At 49.8% G+C, this 22,783-nt stretch overlaps 2 protein-coding genes across 3 annotated transcripts in view; one reads left to right on the top strand and one right to left on the bottom strand.

The window, feature by feature from the left end:
- Window positions 1–12,053, bottom strand: part of RAP1A (RAP1A, member of RAS oncogene family) — a 35,623-nt gene extending 23,570 nt beyond the window's left edge. The window contains exon 1 of the mRNA XM_057400770.1: window positions 11,980–12,053. The gene's annotated coding sequence lies outside the window, so the exon portion shown is untranslated. The remainder of the gene's footprint in view (window positions 1–11,979) is intronic.
- LOC130594701 (adenosine receptor A3-like) overlaps window positions 1–22,783 on the top strand; it is a 161,693-nt gene that overhangs the window by 92,107 nt on the left and 46,803 nt on the right. The gene's annotated exons all lie outside the window — the stretch shown is intronic.

Raw genomic sequence — 22,783 nt, 5'->3', positions numbered from 1 at the left:
TCAGTATTATAACATTTCATACTCCTCTAAGAGAAAATTTTCACCCTTTGTCCATTTACAGACAAGAAGGCGGCAGCGTTTTAATGACATACCTTGTCCAAGTGAGAGGCAATCATGATTCTGTCAATCATGATATCTACATACTTGTTGTTGGTTTGAAGTACTAGCTAGAAACCAAAAACCACAGGCAAAAGCACGTGCAAAAAGCCAAGCCAGTGATAAGCCAAATGAGCAAACAGGTATCTGAGAAACCTGACACTCTTCGGAGATGTTATTTGAAGTGTTCAACTGGAAAAAGGCAAGAGAGCAGCCTGTAAATCTTGCACGCATCCATTCTCCACAGCTGAAGTCCCGGCCGTGTGCTCCTCTGAACCGCATCCAAATCGCCCGTTTCTGCACAATTTCACATCCTCCGCAGTGCATTGAGGAGGTTACTGACGCAGGGCCAAGGCCATAAAAGCCTGGGCTAAGAGTAAAGTCCTCTAGCAACAGAGTCGTCTTTTCTGCCTTCAGTGCTGTGCTGAGCAAATTAACTACAGCACACACAAAAAAGGCAGGGAAAGAACCTTCCGTGGAGACAGCGGTAATTCCGCAACGTGAAAAAGTGATTTTATGCCCAAACAGACCGAGATTGATCTTCTGCAGTCTGTGATCTTTTCTGCAACCAGCTTCATGCTGAACTTGCCATTTTAAGTATGAGAATGTTAACTTCTATGTAAGCAACTGCCTACTTATTCATTTGGAATTGCTTTGCTCTAGAGGCACTCCAGGCAAGGAACAAGCACTTTGGGCAGCCAAAGCTGTGCTGGAACGGCTAATTGCTTTCTTGTCCTATTGGTCTGCACTTGCAGAAAGTTGCTAGGGACATGTGCCAGGCGAAGGCAGGGGAAAGGAAGCCAGAAGCAAAACCCAAAGACCAACAAACACCGTGTCCCCAGATTAGAACAAACCACTGCATCACTCACCGTCACTGGCAGCAGCTCCAACTGGACTGCAGCACTGTTGCAGATCTACTACTAATGCACACTGCTCTGCAAGCAGGAGGAAGGACACAGCATCATAGAACTGGAGAATGGTCTGGGTTGGAAGGGAGCTTAAAGCTCCTCCAGCTCCAACCCCTGCCATGGGCAGGGACCCCTTCCACTAGAGCAGCTTGCTCCAAGCCCCTGTGTCCAACCTGGCCTTGAGCACTGCCAGGGATGGGGCAGCCACAGCTTCTCTGGGCACCCTGTGCCAGCGCCTCAGCACCCTCACAGGGAAGAGCTTCTGCCTTATCTCCAACCTAAATCTCCACTGCTTAAGTTTGAACCCTAAGCTATAGTCCCTGATAAGAATCTCTCTCCGGCATCCTTTTAGGCCCCCTACAGATACGGGAAAGCTGACATCCACCTGAACTGGGTGGATCTAGAGGAAAATAGACTTTTCTCAATTATATACATAAAACAGTTTAACGGGAAGTATTGTGCAACCACGTTATGGAAACAGACGATGAACCACACAGCCAACACCTGCATAGCAGAGAGCCAGCAGAACCAAGGCCCTCCCAAGCAATAGCATCCACTCTGTCATATCTCCCCATCTAGAGCTCCTTGAGTAAAGCAAAGGGCTTTACACAGTTCAGAGGAGTTCTCAACAGCTTCTTCTTAAGAGAAGAAAAAGACTTCCTTTCCCCCTTCCTCATCAGCAAAACATGCAAATGTTAAAGGGCATAAACATTAGACATAGAAGCTGTTCATGGGACTTCCCCCATCTGTTGTCCACCAAAGCCACAGCCCACCACTGATTTTGAAGACCTACAGAGTGGTTTTACCCATTTTCTTTACTGGAAAAAATGGTGTGACCTTTCTTAATACAGATTAAATACCAGACAGACTCTAGAAGGCTCAACCACAGCACAACACCAACTACATCAGACTTAGGAAGAATAATCTGTTGTGCTGATAGTAGCTTGGCAACGTTCTTAACTATGTTCTTCCTGGTTTATGTAATTACAGTAAATAAGTGGCAGGAGGTAGCCAGCAACTACAGCTTGCACTTTATTTCTGCAGTAATAGACACAACAGACACTGGTCCCAAAGCCCTGGGCACTGCTGGGGGCTGGAACCCTGTGTGTCCTTACTTGGCCTCCAGCATCTAATTTTTGATGGAGGGATCAATAGAGCTTCCTCATGATTAAGGTTAGAATCATAGAGTATTTTGGGTTGGAAGGGACCTGCAAAGGTCATTTAGTCCAAACCCCTGCAATGAGCAAGGGCATCTTCAATTAGATCTTTGAAACTTCTCAAAAGTAAAAGACTGTAGAGGTTTAAACAGCTCTTCAAGTGTATTTCTACCCATCAATGATAAATTCTAAGCCTCTAAACACCACGCTGCCTGTTAGCATGGACCCCTGCCCAGCTTTTCAGGAGCCTGGGCTAACTTACAAGCGCCAGAAAATACTGAGATTCTTTAAATCTTACAGGCAAAACTGCCACAAACAGTTTGTGTGTATACACTGCATTTGACCATGCAGACCCAGCTAAAGGTCAGGTTTGCATATGCAGTCTAATTTTCACTGCTTTAAAAATGCTTTGCTGTTTTGTGTGTGTCAGCCACAAGCAACCAAAACACCTACTGTTCCCATGCAATGTGGCTAATTAAACGCCTGTTTTAACACTGAGTTTCTTGAATGAAAAGCCCTACTTACCATATGGCCACTTATTAATACTACATTGTTTATCAGTTTAAATAAAACCCCTCCAGTAATGAGTATCCATGCAAGGAGTACTTGAACGCTGCTCACGATGGATGTATTTAAGTACTGTAAAGTAAAACTGTACCTTTTGAAATGTCTTCATTTTAAGGCTTAATAATAGTCTGAATAACAGGAAGTTAATGTACAGAATTAACTGTAAACAGAAGAAAAAGTAATGGTTTTATTAGTTTTCATAAGTAAATGAAGTTATTTAATGTGGTACTTAATCCATCAGTATTTAGCTCAGTCCCTTAATGCTGCTTCCTGGAATCTGGGGGCAAAGGGAAACTGAGCTGTCTTTTACAACAAAAATCAGATTTTCTTCCACATGAGATATAACTGAAGGAATATTCAGAACTGTTATTAACACTTTAGTGCTGAAGTCTGACGGGAATTTTCACGCCAGGAAGTTTGAGGACCAAACCACTGGCAGACCCAATCTCCACACTGGGGGTTCTCTGTAGTTTTCAAATCCTCCTGAGCCTACCAGGCTTAAAAGAGGCCAAACTCCTTTGACCACTTACCCTGGAATTTCCTTTGTGGAAAATAAAAAGGTATTTTTATTTTCTAACTAACCCCTAAAGGAAATAGCTCTGACACTTTAAATCAGTTTTCTGTGAGCCACTTCAGTATTTATAGGTCAAGCTTGATTACAACCAAAATAGATTATTCTATAGCTGTCTTTAAACACCAACAGTAAAACAACCCCAGGGGCAGTTGGACTCCTGCTCCCACTGTGTTTAACACATGAGGATGGGAGGACACAGCCTAACAAGACGGGTACCACTGACTTCTCGTCCACCCCACCAACAGTATTCAATCAGGAACAGAAGTAAACTCTTCTCTTGTCTTGGAAATGATAAGATGTAAGGCAATAGTAAAAAAAATGAAGTATGAGGATGCAAATTTGTTTAACACATGGCCTGGAGACAGCCAGCTCTGCACTCTGAGCAAGACCTGAGAACATACGACACTGAATTTGAATGTTAACTGCCACTATGCACCATTTCTGGGCTTGCCATTTTAGTTAGGACACCTTCCCATCACAGTTAAAACTCCCGTTCAGCTCTGCTTTTCTACAGTTAACCTATAAATACACCATCAGCCATACAGACCCACAGGCACTACAGGCACCGGTTTGAAACTGTATTTAGGAGCTTTTTTAATCTTCTGCCCATACAGATGCAGTTAACATGAATTCGGCATGAAAAGGACAATAAAAGAAGTTTCAGTCTCTCAGCTTCACAGACATGACTTAGGTTTTCTGACAGCTGCTAATGGCAGGCTCAGCTACTCTACTGCCCCACTCGAGTGTCGGTGCTCTCTGGACTTGGACTTGATACTGCATTTGTGATGAGGGCTTAGAGCAAACAGTTCATTTAACAGAGAAGCTACAAGTACTGATATTAGAGAATAAAGGAAGACTCACTTTCTCAGAATCACACCATTGAGGAAAGCGTCCTGGAGCATTAAAACATCTGTCTGATCATTTCCAATGAGATTCCTAAAAAAGCTTTGTTCTAAACCTGAGTGCATGCAAGTAGTGGTCAATATGCCAACGCAGTGTACTAATGAAATAAGATGAAGCCGTAAGAATATTGTAATCCCTATGGCTTTCTTTTTCATCTCTCTGATGAGTTAAAAAGCCCTAAATGTATAAATATTTCATGAGATAGGCTGCCTGGAACCATTTCAGTCTGTATCTTTAATCTTCATGTTATTTTCAACTCCAGTTAGCGTCGTAATCCAAAGCAGAAAGCAACAATTGGCTGAATTTATTTTCTCTTCAGCTGTACTTATTTCATAAATCCATCAAGATCTCTGTCCTCCAGGCCTGATAGGCAGTGAGTTAGCCAGCACAGTACTAACACATCAAACCTCAGGGTAAAGCAAGATGTGCTGGAATGAGAGTACTTACGCAAAAAGCAGAACTGCGCCAGAAATAACCTTCCCCAGTGAACTATGATTTACTTCAAGCCATCACGTGGTAGGTGGCATATAAAAAGATATTATTCTGCGTGTCAGCTGTCTGTAATGAAAGTTTCCCTCTTCTCAGCAGCCCCTCCCTACAACTTCCAAGTTTATTTGCATTAGAGAAAAGACTATTACATAAAAAGCAACATAAAAGGCGCTGCAACCAATACATCCAGCCAAACTGCTCCTCCCACATACCCGGTGCTTTCCAGAGGAAGGGTCTATTTCCAATTAATGTGTTAAAAACGCGAGATGCCCAATTCCACACAGATTATTCACTGGGGCAAAACAGCAGTCTTCTAGAAGCACGCAGCACCCACGAGTGAGTGCAAACTGCAGCCAGCTACAGCCAGCGATGCTCAGATCTTCTAAAGCACAGACTTCACAGCTCTGGGTTCACACGCAATGCCCTAATTTAAATATGACAAAGTCACATTTTTGTCTGTATTAGAACATGACAAAATATTTCAACACCCCCCCCAGACGTTCCAGAATGTGCAGTTCTAGCTGCTTACAAGTGAAATGCAACTGTGTTTTTCTGTAATGCTCCAGCAACCAGCAGTCACACAATGCAACCGACTGACAGTGAGCTACCAGTTGCAGTACGCGTCCAAAAAGCAGGTTTTTGCAGTTAACTTTCAACAGGGCAACAATTACCTATGACAGAAATGCTCATCCTACTCCTTACATGAGCGTGTGAAGCATCAAGGCAGCACACAGTCTTGACTCCCTCCTTCAAGTGATTAATAAAGATGTTTCAGCCGTAACACAGCCACTGCTGTGGACATCCCCAGACCTCTTGCTTCAGCTGGATTTAAATACTTTCCATCTTATCAATATTCAAAAGAAATAACAAACCCAAATGACTCAGGCCACCTGCTCAATGGGGCTGCTATTGACTGAAAATATGGGGAGCGAGGAAACAAAGTGAGAAGGGTGAGAAAGCCAAGACAACCACCTATAAGATGTGGGCTATAAGCAGCCCTGGAGCTTCCTTTTTTGCTGTCTGTCCTATGTTACCTGCTCCTTCCCTGCTGTAAAAGCCCTGTAGAAGGTCAGACTATCCCCCCAGATAAAGGGGTTTGCTCATCAAAAGAAAACAAACAGCAGTTTTCAAAACATACCAAGGTCTGTCTTTGCCAGCATCTGGATTTCTCAATCCCAAGAACTAAATACGTGCTTTCCCCTGGGTTCACACCAAGCCACCACAGCTGCATTGAGGAAGTGCCAGTTCAGGTATAGCAGGTATTTCCCAACAGCCAGCACCCAATACCTGCTGGACCACTCGCAGCACGGAGCAGTAACACACATCAAAACATCAGCAACACACACATCAAAACATCATCTTCATGTGGCCGCATTCAGATTCCTGCAGAGTTACCCTACCTGCTTCAGCCAGCTGACATGGGGAGAAAAGAGCCTTTTGTCATGCCCTGTAGACTTCTATCACAGGAGAAAAAGAAACAACACAGCTTTAATCTCACCTTTAACTGGATGCACTGGCTACTACGGTGTTGTGAAAGCAATTTGCAACTACAGAAGTTATAAGCCCCAAAAGGATTGGGGATCAAAATTAGGGAAGGTTTCCGGTGTCCCACTTCTTCCCACACATACCTTAAAGGATCTTCCCACAGCAGATGAATGCAATTTGACTTTAAACACACCATTTCTGATTAGGAATGTAACACTCAGTGCCTCCTCCTTGAACACCACCCATCTTCCCACAGGCTCTTCATGTTAATATCATTAAATGGACTGCTTTAGACAACCCTAATTATTGCAGTATTTGCAAGGCGAGAAGTGATCTCTCAGTAACTACCTTCTGTCCCAGAGCTTTGGAGATCAAACCTTGTCTCATACCAAACCTGGAAGTGAAATGGCATCAGTAGGTCTACCACCAGAACAGATTTTAGAGCATTCCAGTGTAAATACCAGGTACATGCTGTGCCTGACCAATGCGCTGATGTCACTGAGGTCTACACAGCTTCCCCCTGCACTCCCCTTCCTCCAGAAGAGAGCTCAGAAAATAGGCATTAATAACATTATTACTATCACAGGAAAGAACAGGAAGCTCCTAATAATGAGCCATTTAGCTCCAAATGGTCTCAGTCAGCCTGCAGATACGTAAACCCAACTCACTGTTGAGTGAACTTAACAGTCACCAACAGCACGAGCAAAGCCAACTGAAAAACAAGCAAAGACCCTAAGTTTGTTGCAACAGAAAAGCAGACTGATAAATGCAGGCTGCTCTTTACAAATAACCCATTACCACTGAAGACAGAGAGCAAATATTCACCTATTTATCCACCACCCAGAAGAAGCCACAGGTCATGTTCTTTCCAGATGTAGCAGGCAAAGCAGATGGCCACCACGTTACCTCTGCTACAGTCCAAGCACAAGACAGACAGAAGGACACTGCCCTAAGTCAGATGTAGGAACTGCAGTTTCTTCTTCTCCCTGAGCTATCTCAACGCCCGAGAGCGCACGCATCAGCAAGGGAGACACTGGGGTGTGTGACTGTGTTTAATGACCATGAAACCACAGCCTGAAGCTCTGGCCACTCACTGCATCTTGCCCTCCCTACCAGGTAACACAACCATGCCACGTAAACTCACTGAAACAGAGCGTAATTCGGGTTGCAATGGGTCCCCAAACGTCTCTGCTACAAACCCCTGCTCCTAACGGGGCTACCCTCAGAGGCAGACCAGGCCACTCAGGACCTTGCCCATTCAAGTTCTGCATTTGTGCAATGACAGAGATGCCAAAAGATCCTGGGCAGCCTGCTCCAGTGCTTAACCACTCCCAGAGGAACAGCCTGTCCATGCTTTAGCTGGTATTTCCCTTGTTGCCACTTGTCACCATGGCCTCTCATCCTTTCAGCCTGCAGCACTGCCCTTCCCCTGCCATGGCAGGCTCAAAGAGGCAGGCAGGGTCAATCACTTGGTGACATGCCTGTGGATGTTGAGATAAAACCAAACTCACACCGTGAGGTTTCAGAACCTACCTTGCTCATCCAGCTTCTGTCAAACATTCTCGGTTCCATTTGCTTCTAACACTACAGAGTAAACTGATCCTAACAGGCATGAAACATCCACTTTATACCAGCTATAATCTGAAAAACCTTGGGTTTCTTTATGCATGGAGATATCCCTTACAGAGGCAGGTCCATGCTCTGGCAGTGGGGTCCTCCCTGAAAGCCCAGAGGCAGGGACACAAATACAGGCAGTAAAACACCAGAGTGGGGGGTGCTTTGGAGCAGAACCAGTCATGAAGCTAAGACTATGGCATGCCAACCTCATGCCACGTCACTCAGAACACTCAGACCTGTCTCAAATGCAAATCTCAACTACACTGGGTTTAGACTATCACAGAATATTTAAATAAGATATCATTCCTGCAATAACTTTCCTAGGGGCTTTAGGACTTTTAGGGAAGAAAGCTAAAAGCATCACTGAAATACAGAATTAATGTCATACGACATTAGATACAATTTTATCAACATGTAATTTGCAAGTGCACATGCAGGCAATTCCAGGGTTATTTCTATTTCAACACACTCATATAGAAAGTGTACTCTCTGATACCTTACATTAGGTAACTTTTTTACATCCTTCTCATTGAGAAGCCAGTAATGAAAGTATATCTTCTTCACATTTATTTTAATCCTTTATCTTCTAGTGTATTATTTGAACAGTTCTTCATTTAACCAACACTTCTGTTTTCATTCTAATATTGGTGTTGGAGACACTAAACTGGATCAGTTTGACTCCTACTTGGTTCTTGCTTCCAAGTGTTCCTGAATGCTCAACAACGGGAATGCAAAGGAGCTCAATTTTTGACTTGCCCAAGAGCTCTAATACAAGCACAGAGGATGAATAACCCACTACTAGTTCTAAGTGTACTGCCTGAAAAAGAATATAAAGTTAACCATTCTGGGAAGTGTTTTACCCATAAATATTGTGCCTCTCTTCTTAGACTGACCAATGCAACCTACTTGCAGATATACAGTTGAAATAGATTCACCTTCAAAACTTTAGGCTTTATTTAAACATTTCCATTAACTGAACTATATTGAACTTGATTATATTTGCAACCCTCATAGCAGGAAGCATATTGTATCTTCAATCTGCAGAATAGCAGCCATAAGCTAATACAGCTGTAGTCATGTTCCAACCTGGGCTTTATGAATTAAAACTAGGTCCTCCTTTATCCTCTCTGTCCTTATGATGCCAGCATGTAATCCAAGGAGAAGCCTGTTTGAGAGGTGGACTTTTTAGGACATTCATTTATACCCAGAGAGCAGCCTAAGAACCCGAAATCTCAAATCCTGGCTGCTACCACACTTCAGTACTGCAGCAAAGAGAACACAAGTTTGACCATCTCAATGAGGCAGACTGGATGGAACGAGACAGCTCAGCAAGACGAACTTCTCTTTCAAACTTCCTAATATCCCTACTTAATCTGCCATTAGGTGTCAAGTTGCCAGCACCAGAAACTAGTGTAAAGTGTGAGCACAAATGCCCATGTGAAAATTTGACCCTGGATTTATGAGCACTCCTCCAAGAAGATGCTTTCATTAAAATTCTGCTTCATTTCCTATTGCTCCTTAAATAAGAAAGAGTAAAAGCAAATCAATCACTAGTTCAGAGCTCAGTATAAAGCGAATTCAGGCTATACTGTAACCACCATCCCCTCTTTAGAAAACCCAACAACCACCCACCTCAAATCAAGGCTGAAACCAAATTCAAACACACTGGAACGAGCTTTAAAAGTCAGTCTCTCTCCAGTCTGCTTCTGCAGAATTAAACACACAAAGCTATCAGAGGAGCTTGATGTTTAACATTAACCTGGCTCATCAGAAAGCAATAAAATAGGAAGTCTCCCATATTATCCTATAAACAGAAGGTCCTGATGAGGGTCCAGAGGCAGACCCAGCTGCCTGAGCCCTGAGGAGCTCTGCAGAACTCACTTCAGCAAGGCTGAAAGTAACACCAAACCGAGGGGAATTCTCAATTTCAAACAGCTACAAGTAAAAACCAGTTCAAATATAAAGAGTAAAGACTCGAACTTTATGTGTATGCAGAAGATTCACTTCTTTTTGTCTAGGATGAACAGATAATACGTTCCTGTCCTCAGAACATTAGGATTCCTCTTTAAGATGACTCTTTATAAGTCTCTGTAAAGGTGCACAGAAGCAATGTGTTCTCTAAATACTAAGCACAAGTTCAAAGCGCCACTGAGGGCACTGTGCATCCACGTGGTACAAGAAAAACCCCTGCAATATATAGTACAAACAACCGCTTAGAGCTGTTTATGCCCAAGACTATGATTCAGTACACAATTAAGACTTTTATGTCAGAGTATGTCCTCATGCTACGCTCCTGCTCTCCAATTCTGTTTCAGTTTAAGGACAGCCCTCAGACTGGATGAACAGCCACTAAACGCATCACAAACAGTCTGTGTATTTGCAGCTTACGGCTTCAAACAGAAACCGTTCTGATCAACCACACAAACACCAGCCTGCAAAGAACAGCATTACCGCGTCGCTGGAACTACACCGCGCTAGTGACCGAGTCCATTTGGCACGGAGTCCTCTCGGAACCTGCAGCAAAGCTACTTACCCTAAAAACGGCTGCACCAGAGCCAGGACACGTGATGACAGACACCGCTCAGCTCCCTTCCACTCCTCAGAGTTACAGCCCTGCCAGCACCAGCTGGGCCTTCTAAATGTCATCAAGGTTTCCCTCACACCACACGTGGTCCCTTGATCACCAACACCCTTCGGGACACACAACCCTACACCTACAAAGGCCATAGAAATACCTGCTTTTAAGAAGCATAAGGGAGTTTTCCATGGGTGATCTTAGCCTGACACAACCCAAGTGCTCCTCTCCTGGCGCACAGAGAACACTGTGCACAAAACCAGATTATTTTTAGAAGCTGTGTATGTGAGCACAGCACTTCCTGTCGACTCCACCTTGTACCACGCGCGTATTCGCATCCTCATTCCCAAAACTGGGATTTCACAACTTCTGCTGCCTGCCACAACAGAGAGAACGAAGGGACAACGTGCCGAGAACTACAACCTCCCACTGTCTAACTCAGCATTAAGAACTTCTCTTGGAGTTTGTCTGCCACCCTTCAGGCAATCGCATCAGTAAATCAATGGTGGTTTTTGCTGCCATAATGACGAACAGAACATTAAATGTTTTTATTTATCACACTGGTCTTTTCCATAGCAACAGGATGTGAACACGGCATTCCCGGAGCAATGAAGTCACTATAGCAACATGATAATGATGTCAGTTTAATCGGCCAGCAGTTCATCCTTGGGACATGGTGAACTGCGCCGCCTCCATCAGTTACGAGAAGCCACAGACAGCAGAGAGGCTCCATCTAAAACTTCCCTTTAAGTCGCCTCATTTCAGATAACTTCTCATTAAAGGCACAGACCTTCCGCTGCTAACGCACTGCTTTCTTCCTCCATCGCTCCAGCCCTCACTGCTTCCAAGTCTCCCATATCCCCACATTAAAACCCATTCAGAATCCAAGGGACCTTGTCAGCACCAGCGGGAGTTTGCAACCTCCCCTTGCAGTCGGAATAAGCAAGGATAAAAACCACCACCACGGCAGACAGCTGCTCTCCACGCAACAGCCGGCTTCCTCCATTTAACTCTGCAGATAAGCTGTGTCTCCCTTTGCGTGGAGCACTACTACTACTCACAGAGCAGCACAAAGGCAACAGGAATCACAGAGTGCTGATCCAATACCCTGACGGCGGAGAGGCGTTTTCAAGTCAAGCAGCTATTTTAAGTGTATTATCTCCCTTGTTAGGCTACTGAAAGGAAAGAGAACAAAGTTTTCAAGGGTTGCCCTTCCTGTTTGCAGCCCTTTTCCAAGCTGTGAGCAAAGCAACACTCAAGAGCCGATTCCAGCTGGGATTGACTGGGTGAGTCCAACGCCCAACCACCGTAGCTCAAACACTGCAAGCAAAGCCACTAATTCACAAGTATCTAAACACAAAAGTTTTCCCTACACAGAGAACAGTTTGTCTCCTTAAAGGCACTGAAGGAAGAACCATTTCAGAGCCGAAGGGCTGCGAGACAACGGGTCCCTGGGCTCGGAGGCTGGGGACAGAGCAGTGCTGCCCCTATGGCCCATGAGGCTGCTCAGGACAGGCTCTGAGCACCCACTTGTGCCCTTGGCCTGGCGCAATCCCTCCCACCCAAACCCCTGCCCGCCCACAGCCCTCATCCCCGCTCCCCGTTTACCTCCAAGCGGTCTTCGGGCACGACACGGGAGCCTCCCGCGCCCCGTTACATCTCTGGGGACGGCGCACACCTGCCTCGGGGAGACACCGAAAGACTCCCGGTTATTTCCCGAGCCCCGCCGTCACCCTTCCACCGAGGGCCGCCCGCCCCGCCTCGGGCCCTGCCCGCCCGCCCGCACAAGATGGATGTCCAGCCTGCGCCCGCCGCCCGCAGGCACGGCACGGGATGGGATGGGACGGGCGGCCCGCAGCGGGGAGCCCCGCACCGCCCCGCCCAGGGCCCAGCGCCCGCCCCGCCGCGGCCAGGGCCGGGGACGAAGCCGCCTCCCCCTCGCTCCCGGCGGGGCTTCGCCGCGCCCCTGGGGAGGGAGCGCTGGGCCCGGCCCCGCTGACACCGCCTCGCCCCGGACCCCCGCCGCCCTCCCGGGGCCGTCCCGCTCCCCCCCGCCCCGGCCCCGCGCTCTCACCGCGGCCAGGCCCCAGCGGGAGCGCCCGGAGCCGGCCCGGCCCCGTCGCTGACACCCCCCCCCCCCCCCCCCCCCCCCAGCGGGGCCCCACCGCGCCCGCTCCCTGCACCCCCGCTCACCGCCGCCTTCCGGGCCGCCTCCCGCCGCCGCTGGGCTCCGGGCTCGGCTGCTGTGCGCGGCGGCGGCGCCGCGTCCGCTCCGCCCTCACCGGCCAAGGCCTGGGGAGGAGCCAGCGGGGCGGGCCGGGGCTGCGGGGCCGGGGCTGCGGGCGGGGACGGCACCGGGGCGGCCCGCGGGAAGTTGTGCGCGGTGGCGGCGGCGGGGCCGAGCAGGTGCCGGGGCCGTTCCCTGCCGGGCCTCAGGGTGAGGGGCACCCGGCCGGGCCTCGGCTTCCCCGCGGCCACGCAGCTCCAAGGCCGCGGAGGGCGCACGGAAAGGAGCCAGGCGCTGGGTGACACCAAATGGAGCCGGGGCCGCGGAGATAACGAGGCCGAGAGCGGGTCCTTACCGAGGGGAGGGCGCTGGTGGCAGTGCGGGACGGGGGTGATGCTGCTCCGGGTGCGCGGGGCTCAGCGAGGCCACCGGGCACAGAGCGTGAAGAATGAAGAGCTGTGACCGCCAAGTGGGGTGCGCCCGCGGTGGGACACGGGAGCACCGCACGCAGGTCCCGATACTGGGGTTGTGTCCCTTTAGGGTTCACAGGTACCAGCAGCCACGCATGAAGGAGCAGGTCAGGAGTTCACCATGGTCACTGCACAGGGGCTCCTGCTCTGTTAGGTTGCTTCCTTAGCCTTAAGAAACTATAACTCGGCTGTAAAATACATCCTCAAGAAAAGCTGATGTCAACAGTTCATAGATTTCAACGCCTTTCAGTTTCCCCCCTGGTTAAAAATGCATAAGCGCCCCATGAGGAGCTGTAATAGCTTCTATGATTTGAATGCCTAACTCTCCATGAACAGCACTTAAAATGCAAAGGGACTGCTTGCATTTGCAAGCACAGCATCACCTCTTTAAATAACCAGGGACAGGGCGAGGTCCGCAGCCACCATCCCCAGGGATGCTAAATATTACTCGTCTGGCTTCAGAGAGGAGGAAACCAAGACAAAGGTTAAATGGCTTATCCCAAACCAAGGGGCAGTGGCCAGAAGACACACACGGCTCAGAGTCCCTAATCGAGAAAAAACCCTGCTTTCGTTCTGCTCACAGCCTGTGTGTGCGGTACAAATACCCAGCACAGAGAACTCTGCTCCCACACACAGCTTGTGGCTGCTGATGCTCATCCCTAAATCCCTGTTCTTTATGGCTCAAGAAGGCATCTCCTCCCCTGGGGACCACTGTGCTGGGAGCGGACGGGTGAATCACTGCTTCTCAATTTTTATAGCTGGAGGCAGGTAAGCTCAGCAGAGGGATTTCCACCTTCTCTTTCTCTGCAGGGCTTCAGGCTTGCCAGCCCCAGCAGCAGAGCTCAGTCTCTCCTCCTGCAGTGTTGCAAGATCATCTGCCTTTAAGGATGCTCAACAGCAGCGGCTGAGTAACTTGTTTCCTTTGAGTACAAACATCATCGTGACATCTGTGGCCGTAGGAAGCTCCTGGCTCTGTGTTAAGCACATGAGGCTGCGTGTGGGAAACACGCAGAGACAAAAATCAGCCATAACTTCTGATTTAAAAGCTACAAAGTCCCTAAAATGAAACTCATTCCTACCAACAGAAGCAGCACAAAGAGACTTATAGCCTTGAAGAGGCTCAGTATACGTGGGAAGATATGAGTGCTCCGCAAGGCTTTACCCAAGGCTTGCTTTAAAATTAAAGGGTTTATAACCTTTGCCCCAAATATCAATGCATCTGCAGCTTTTCCCACCCAGCTACTGACTGGAGAATCTTATTGAACCCAATGAATCAAATACTTATCTGTTTCATGGCTTGTGGACCATCCAAGTTTCAAAACAATAAGGGTCCAGGCACACTCAGGGCCTGATTCAGCAAAACAAAGCACCTCTTTGATGTCAGTTCTGGGAAGATTGGCTTTCCCCCCCTGTTTTCTGCAGGTTTGAGTGGAAGCTGATAACTTCATTGCTGAGTCAGACTTTGCAAGTACATGAAATTAGATCTGGGCAAATGTGAACCTAGTTGTGAAATGAGGAAGAGAAAGGGGTCCAAGTTCAGCTGCAATCAGAGGGATTTTTCCTACCGAGTTTAACAGGGAATAAATCTGGATCTTCCTTTCTCCCAGCTCCAGCTGCTGCCCTTCCCCTTCAGCAGGAGGGATGCAGCCCTGCAGACAGACGGACACTGCTGGAGCCCATGTCACTGCTGTGCTGCTGCACCTTCTCGTGCCGTGGGGGATTGCTCAATCTGTCAACGGGACGTCCACACCTTGTCTCTCCCTGTGCTTTTCCCAGTTTCTATCAAGTCCCATTATTTCAGGGACATCTACCCTGATGTCACCACAGAAACCTGCTTGAAGTGGGTAAAACCTGCTGGCATCCCCAAACCACGGGTGTCTGCTCCACACCATCTCAGCAACACAAGGTTAGAAGGCAAAGAGAATCGAGCCTTCGCATCCTGCCACAGACAGGACACAACCTGTATGTCCCGGAGGGATATCCAAGATATCCAGTGGCCCTTAGCATTGCAGGTTTATACAAAACACTGCCATTTATCACAACCCTTCACTTTGTATAAATCATAAATTGCCACAAGAATGTCTTTTCTGAAGTCTCCAATCTAAATGCCATTGGTATTAAATTATACCGGCATTCCAGCTTTTCCTGGTAATTGCAGCAGTGAAAGACTGAAGGGAGGATGCTCATCCCCAGCACCTGCATTAGGACTGCAATTCTCTGCCTGGTTTTGCAGCTGAGATGCAGGGGTTGCACTGAGACTTATGCAGACAAATGGAAGTGAATCATAATCCCTCAGGACCTTTCTTGACTCCAAAATGAAACCTGCCCAATTGGATAAACTGTCCCAAGTGCAGCTGATGTAAATAACTATCAAGTGCCTATTGCTGATCTGATGATATCCAGAAGCAATTTGCATTCACACAATGAGCTTGGATTCCTGGCTGGTAGAATCACAGGACTAGAGAGCAGAAGTCAGCTCAGTAACACACATCAACAGCACATTTAAATTGAAGTGTATTTGACACTGTACAGGCTAATACCACATTAGTGTTGCTCGAGCTGTCAGAAGTAAAGGTGCTGACTGCATAATGACATGGTTTAGCATGAGGTGTCCCTGCCCATGGCAGCGGGGTTGGAACTAGATGGTCTTAAGGTCCTTTCCAACTGTAACTGTTCTGTGATTCTAGGATTGTGTCCTGGTTGAACTTAAACTGCACAAGAAAGGAGCTGCTCCTCTCTGAATTTACAGTACATTTTTAACCTGTAGTTGTGGAAGAATCAGGGGAAAAATAAAAGCTCATTTCAAAGAGCTCAACGTGAGCTTTTGAAGTGCCAACAACAATATTTTCCTTCGCAGATGGGATCGGAGTGTGTCATTAGGAATAATGAGTTAATTACGTTAAGAGTTCATACCCACATCACTGGCACTGCGCTGACAGCAACTCCCGCAGCCAGCAGCACAGATTCAGGGGTCACTGAGCAGGCGCCTCATCTCCCATCACCAGCCCTGCAGCTCCCTGGTACAGCGCTCCAGAGGGTGCCACGTCCTTGCCGGGGATCATTCAACACACACCAGCATCTGACAAGCTCTGTGGAGGCAGGTGAGGCAAACATCGCCTCAAGAGTAAACGGCACATACATTGAAACAGAAAACATCTAATTCAGCAAGTTCATGGGGTTTAAACACTCGCTTTGTTTAAACGTGGCCACACAATGACTGTGTTACAGCCAAGGCTGATGTGTAATTAGCAGGTAAGAGGAGCAACCCAGCCACTTGTCTACAAGCTACTGTAGATTTCTTCATTACCTGTTCCTGGTCTCTCCCCAGTCCCTTCCAGGGGCAGTCCTGGTAACCAGCAGCATTGCACATAGCAGGTACCACACCATGGCAGCCCTTCTTCCACCCTTGGCCAGCTCCACACCAGCAGCACTCCCAGGCAGGGCAGGCCCAGGGCTGCAGGACAGGGTTTATAAAGACACCAGTGAGTTAACAGTGAGCTCACCTGTACCTGGTGAAGAGCTGGGTGTTTCCAATCAGTGCTGCTCCACTCTCCAAAGCAGACTTACTCATCCCATCACCTCCAAGCTGCTCCAGCAATCTCTTGACTCCTGCTTTCAGGTGGCAGCGGGACCTTGTCTGCAAACAGCTGCTTCAGGAGAAGCTGTTCCTCAGCTCTTTATAGTACCTGCTCCACTGTAGTTACGATTACAATAACACTTTGCCTTGTGATAGCATTCTTCACTTTCTGATTGCTTCCTGAACACAAGCTAATAACGCTGGCTCAGTGCTTCTTGCTCAGCAGAGTAGGTAGTTTCCTATAGCAAGGCTGCTACTTCATGCTAACAGTAAAGCAAGCACTGGATAAGAGGGAGCACAAACGTGTCTGCTCGTAAAGGTAATGTTCCCCTCCCAAGTACAGCAGCCCTTGGTCCTTTTGGGCATACCCAACCATGACTCCATCTCTGAGATGAGCTGTTGCCTCCTCACCAGGTCGTGAGTCATTTCCACCCCACTTATGACTCAGATGATGGGAAGTGCCTGAGGAAGGGCTGGAGGTCTTGTCTGTGTTCCTCCAACCCTCATGAGGTTTTCCCCCCGTGCGCAGGGCTGGGCTGCACCGACCTGCAGCTAAAGATGATGGCAAAGGGTGAACTCTTCAAAAGGGGAGCCATCGTCGTGCCTGTCCCTCGTGAGCAGTGTGCACACGGCTGCATTGCCAGCAGAGAAGCAGCCCAATTACATCCTAGAAGCATTTGGGGGTGCTTTGCTTTTCAACGCTTCCCTCTGTTGCCCTTTGGAACGCAAGTGTTTGTATAAATAACAGCAGATGCGTTTGGAAATAGCTCATCCCCCAGCCAGTGTTTAGCCATAGAAATGAGCAAAGATAAAACAGTTGCATATGATGTGAGAAACGCAGCAGATGGGCTGGCAGGCAGGAGCAGGCCAGCCTGTGCTGCCTGTGTCAGAAGTGGACACTGTCGTGATCTGCCTGCACAGATTGCAGCACCCGGGGCTGCAGCAGCTCCCTCTCGGGACCCAGCAACACCAGGAGCAGGCTCTTAGTGCTGCACAATTGCTTGTTTCAGCATGGCTGAGAGTGTCTGTGTGTGAGGTGCTGGCTCCAAGCAGCGAGCTTTGGGGGCAGACGATGCAGAGCACCCATTCTCTGGGCGCCCTGTGCCAGCGCCTCACCACCCTCACAGGGAACGCTCTCACAGGTCCTCAAGGAACAGGCACTGGGGATGAGGGTATTTATCAGCCAGGAGACCTCCCACCAGCCAGGAGCTGCTGCCCCATTTCGTACAGCAGAATGTGCATGGAGCTTGTGGGGTGACTGCAGCCAGTTCTTAGAGTTACCTTCGGAGCAGAAACCCCCTCTTGTCTTCGCAGCATTACAGAAACCGCAGCGCTATCAGCCCATGGCATCTCCTGTCTCGCTGGGTGTTGTGGTCAGGTCCCACGTACCAGCCTGACGGGTTCTGGCTGATGGCTCCTGTCACCACCACGTGTGGCTGCCGGGGCACGTCCCCAGGGAGGAGCCAGGGTTCCCCATCCCCATCCCCATCCCCATCCCTCCAGCAGCTCCCGTGCTCTGCTCTGTGCCCTGCATCCCTCAGCAGCGAGCAAAGGGGCAGCTCAAAGCTCCAGCCCCTCCACACTGACCCTGCTGGGATGAGCTGCAGCCATGGAGGTGCCCTCTGTGGCTCCAACTGGGATCTTCCGGGCACGCCGCTGCTTTGATACCAGTGGGAAACCAGCAGCTCCTCAGTGCTGGCTCTGCTGGGGCTTGGTGGCTTCTGATGCTTCACCAGGAATCTTCAGCTGGCAGCCCACACACAGGGGTTTTCCATTGGGATTTGATGCAGAACGGGAATGACTGATATCTGTGATTGCTAAGGAGCATCCTCGGTGTGGTTCCTCCAGTGTCACCACGTCCGCTTTGTACACAGTGACCTGTGCTGTGATCCCTGCACAGATCCATAGGAGGAAAAGCATCCCGGAGCCTCTGGTGCGGAGCTGCTTCTCCTCCAAACCCAGCCAATGGTCCCTCAGCACTGGTGACACAGCTCCTGGTCCTGACCCCACGCTGCTTCTGGCCAGCGAGGAGGAGGAGGAGGAGGAGAGCAGCTTCCAGCTTATCTGGTCCATGGCAGAGCCGGCACACAGGGATGGAGCGGGTCCTTCCCAAAGGCAGCAGCGGTGATGCTTTGCCTGTGTGCCGGTGGAACCGTGCTGTGCCAGCAGGGCCGGGGGACGTTGTGCTTGGGCTGTGAGCAAGCGAGCGGTGCCAGCAGCAAACTCCATGACCCCGGAGCAAGGCGAGTGCTGCTCCCTCAGACTCATCTCTCCCATGTCTCGCAGAGCAGCAGCTGGTCCATCACCATCCTCACCTGCTCCATCACCATCCTCGCATGCTCCATCACCATCCTCGCCTGCTCCGTCGCCATCCTCGCCTGCTCCATCACCATCCTCACCCGCTCCATCACCATCCTCACCTGCTCCATCACCATCCTCACCTGCTCCATCGCCATCCTCGCCTGCTCCATCGCCATCCTCGCGTGCTCCATCGCCATCCTCACGTGCTCCATCGCCATCCTCACCTACACCATCACCATCCTCACCTGCTCCATCGCCATCCTCGCGTGCTCCATCGCCATCCTCGCCTGCTCCATCACCATCCTCACCTGCTCCATCACCATCCTCACCTGCTCCATCGCCATCCTCGCCTGCTCCATCGCCATCCTCGCCTGCTCCATCGCCATCCTCACCTGCTCCGAGCTGAGCTCCCAAGCCCTTCCCATCTGGAGCACCCCCAGACCCCCAGCCTGAGCAAACAGAGGGCATTTGATGACTGCTTGCAGGCACCTTCCTAGCAATGCCCATGGCTGCTTGCCTGGTGCCAATTGATCCTGACCTGGTGCAGGGATGCATGGGGATGTTGCTGCTTTTTCCTTCCCACTGAGCAAGAATCAGGAGCTGGCTGTGGATCGGCTGCCGGAGCCCAGCACTGACCATGGCGCTGGGTCCTGGTCCACACTTCAAACTGGGTGTGAAAACAAGGGAGAGCAGAGCCAGCAGACTGCCCTGAAAACCTTCTTGTGGGTTGAGACTTGAAAAGACTGGAGCTGCTCTGAGGGGTACTAAAAATGGGCTGACTGCAGCTTCAGAGTTGAAGGTGAAAGTGGCACCACGTGGACAAGGAGGTTTTGGGTAGCAGAACATCATACACACGGAGCTGGATCCAGGAGGACTCACAGCAATAGCAGATGCAGCCCTTGGACAGGGTGGACCAGCAGCTCCTGGGGGATGCTCGTGAGAGCTGGTCCTTCTCCATCCTTTAAAACACAAAGACACCCTCAGAGATGCTCCACAGCGCCACGGGGGCTGGACACATGGGGGGCCGGGCAGGGCAGCGAGCTCCCCATCCCTACAAAGCTGGGTCCAACAGAGACCCCTGCGTGACATCTCTGAGCCTCTGCTCCTCACAGTGGCAGAGGCTTTCAGCTGCAGCTCCAGGCTGGGCCATAAACAGCCTATTTGTCAATGGCCACGCTGTTTGGAGAGCCGATTACAGTGTTTGCCTTGGGTAACCAAGGAACCCAAACACACCGGTTTGTCCTATAACCATAGCCTATAACCTATAACCATATAACCTAGAACCTATATAACCTATATAACCTATATAACCTATAACCATAACCTATAACCTATAAACCTATATAACTTATAACCTATAACCATAACCTACAACCTATAAACCTATATAAGCTATATAACCTATAACCATAACCTATAACCATATAACCTATAACCTATAAACCTATATAACCTATATAACCTATAACCAGATAACCATGGTGTTATCTGCCGTGGACCCTTGGCCATGTGCTCATCAGAGCGGTGGTAACGGGGCTGCCCTGAAGATCCTTCCTGCTTTAATGACTGGGGAGCAGAGCACGAGGCCATGGCAATGCCAGGGATGGGATTTCCTCTGTAAATTAAACTTCCATGAGATAAGGAGATCAAACACTGGCCACTGTGCAGCTCTTGGCAAGGCTGGAATGGCCCTGGAGCAAGCTGCTCTAGTGGAAGTGTCCCTGCCCGTGGCAGGGGGTTGGAACTGGGTGAGCTTTAAGGTCCCTTCCACCCAAACCATTCTGGGGTTCTGTGATTCTACACCTTGGAGAGAGCTCAGGCCCTTGACTGTGGTGTTTCACCCCATTCCGCCCCTGCCAGCCTTCCCTTACTTAGGTGCAAAATCGTCACAGAAGAGTTTGTAAAGTGTCAGAACAGCTTCTCTGGTGTCAGCTGAATGAACAGCGCCTCTTTAAAGAGCCTCCTGCCAGCTCAAGCTCCCTTTTCGCCTCCCTGTGATTTCCTTCGTGCTGGTTTGGATGGGGTTTTGGAACGATCTCTGATGAAGAGTGAGGCTGGGAAGCTCTGCGCTGTGCTGCCCTGCGGCAGGATCCTGTGTCTGCTGCCACCTACCTGATAGCAAACGGAGAGGTGATTCCCTCCCGTGTTCCATGGGAGGTGAATGCTCAGAGCTCCAGGGGTGATGGCGCTGTGGCTGTGCAGCCAGGCAGAGAGGAGCACCTCTGGGAACAAAGCATTCCAAGCAAAGCCGCTTGGAAGAGCAGGAGGAGCTCGGTGTGTTTGTTCTGCGGGATAAGCGGGATGCCCCCATGCCCGGGATGCGCAGAGGGATATGGAGACGTTCTGATTTACAGGAGCCTGGGCAGGGACAGCCCTGGGCTGGGATGCGGGGAAAGGCAGCGCTGTGATAGCGTTACCCAGGGGGTTAGAGCTGGATGAGCTTTAAGGTCCCTTCCAACCCAAACCAGGCTGGGATTCTGTGGTTCTACTGCACAAATGGGGCTCGTCTCTTCGCAGCAGCCCCCATACCCTTTAGGCCTGTACCTAATGGGTCAGCAGGAAAACACAGCATGATACAGGTCAGTGCTGGCCCCAGGGACTTTGAGAGAAAGGAACAGCCTTGGGCAGGATGAGCTGGATAACCAGGGGTGAATCACTGCTCCCACAGGCTGGGAAAGAAAGGTCAGTGCTGCGCCCATGATTTAGCATCAAATGGGGTCCTGTGCCTTCTCTGCCCTGCCTGCAGCTTCACCCGCTGCACAGCCACACTCAAAGGGAACCATAAAAACTCCAGTTGTAAATGGTATTAACTTTGCAGCACATCAACACATTCATCCAAGCCTTGTCCCTGCATTCCTGCCCTGGTTGCACGTGGAGTTCCAGGGGCTGACAACCAGGAGCTGTCTCAAGGCTGCAGCTGAACCCACTGAGCTGCACTGGTTTGACAGCCTCATCTCCCTCCTACACAGGCTCCCCAACGAGCTGAGCAAGAAGAGCAGACACAAAGCCTCATGCCAGGTTTCGGCTTTTCTTGTCCAAAGCCACGTCTCCCAGCTGAGCAAACCCATGGAGGGAGCAGAAAACATCCCAAATGGTTCTGGCTGTTTGCTGAGGACGGGTTTCACTTCTGGAGCAGCATCTCCCTGCCCAGGCGCAAGGCATCAAGGAGAGGGTGTCCAGGAACTGCTGTGGAAAGCACCATTCCCGAGAATGGGATCAATGGGAGCCGAGCCTGGAGCTCCCACACTGCTGCATTCCCACCCATGGCTGGACACTGACAGTGGTTCTTTATCATCACAGGGAGCAACTGACACCATGCCCAAATGGGAAGTTTCAGAGGGAATCCACAAGGATGCTGCTCCTGCCCAGCCCTTCCCAGCTCGCAGCGTGCTCTGACAAGACCCTCCTCTTCCCAGGGATGGGGAAACCGAGGCACAGGGCAGGGACATGCCATTGGTCACCAGCACCAGGCTCCAGCCTCGCCTGTGGGCTCGTTGTGCACCAGACCACAGTCACTCTCGTTAAACCAGATGGGACCCTGCTGCACATCCACATCCTCTCTCTGCTTTGCTTTCACTTCCTTTCAAGGCAGGGACGCGCCAGGACAGCACTCGCCGCCCACCACCTCTTGGTTCATGAGCTGCTGCTTTCCCTTTCCTTTAGGGCAAACGTCACAGCTTAAAGTCCCAGAATAAAACCCAAACCAACCCAAACCTTCCCCAGAGCTGGCACAAGAGCAGAGCCTGCTGGAGAGGAAGGAAAGAGGAACGAGAGCGCAGTACATGGATGCCTCAAAGCGCCGAGGCCCTGCTGTAGCCCACGAGCATTGTCCAGCTC

Source organism: Pezoporus wallicus, unplaced genomic scaffold (genome assembly GCF_028554395.1).
Source record: "Pezoporus wallicus isolate ANWC-B61680 ecotype Strahan unplaced genomic scaffold, APGP_CSIRO_Pwel_v1 scaffold_7736, whole genome shotgun sequence".
Classification (NCBI taxonomy): domain Eukaryota; kingdom Metazoa; phylum Chordata; class Aves; order Psittaciformes; family Psittacidae; genus Pezoporus; species Pezoporus wallicus.
This window is presented reverse-complemented; position numbering and strand designations above follow the sequence as displayed.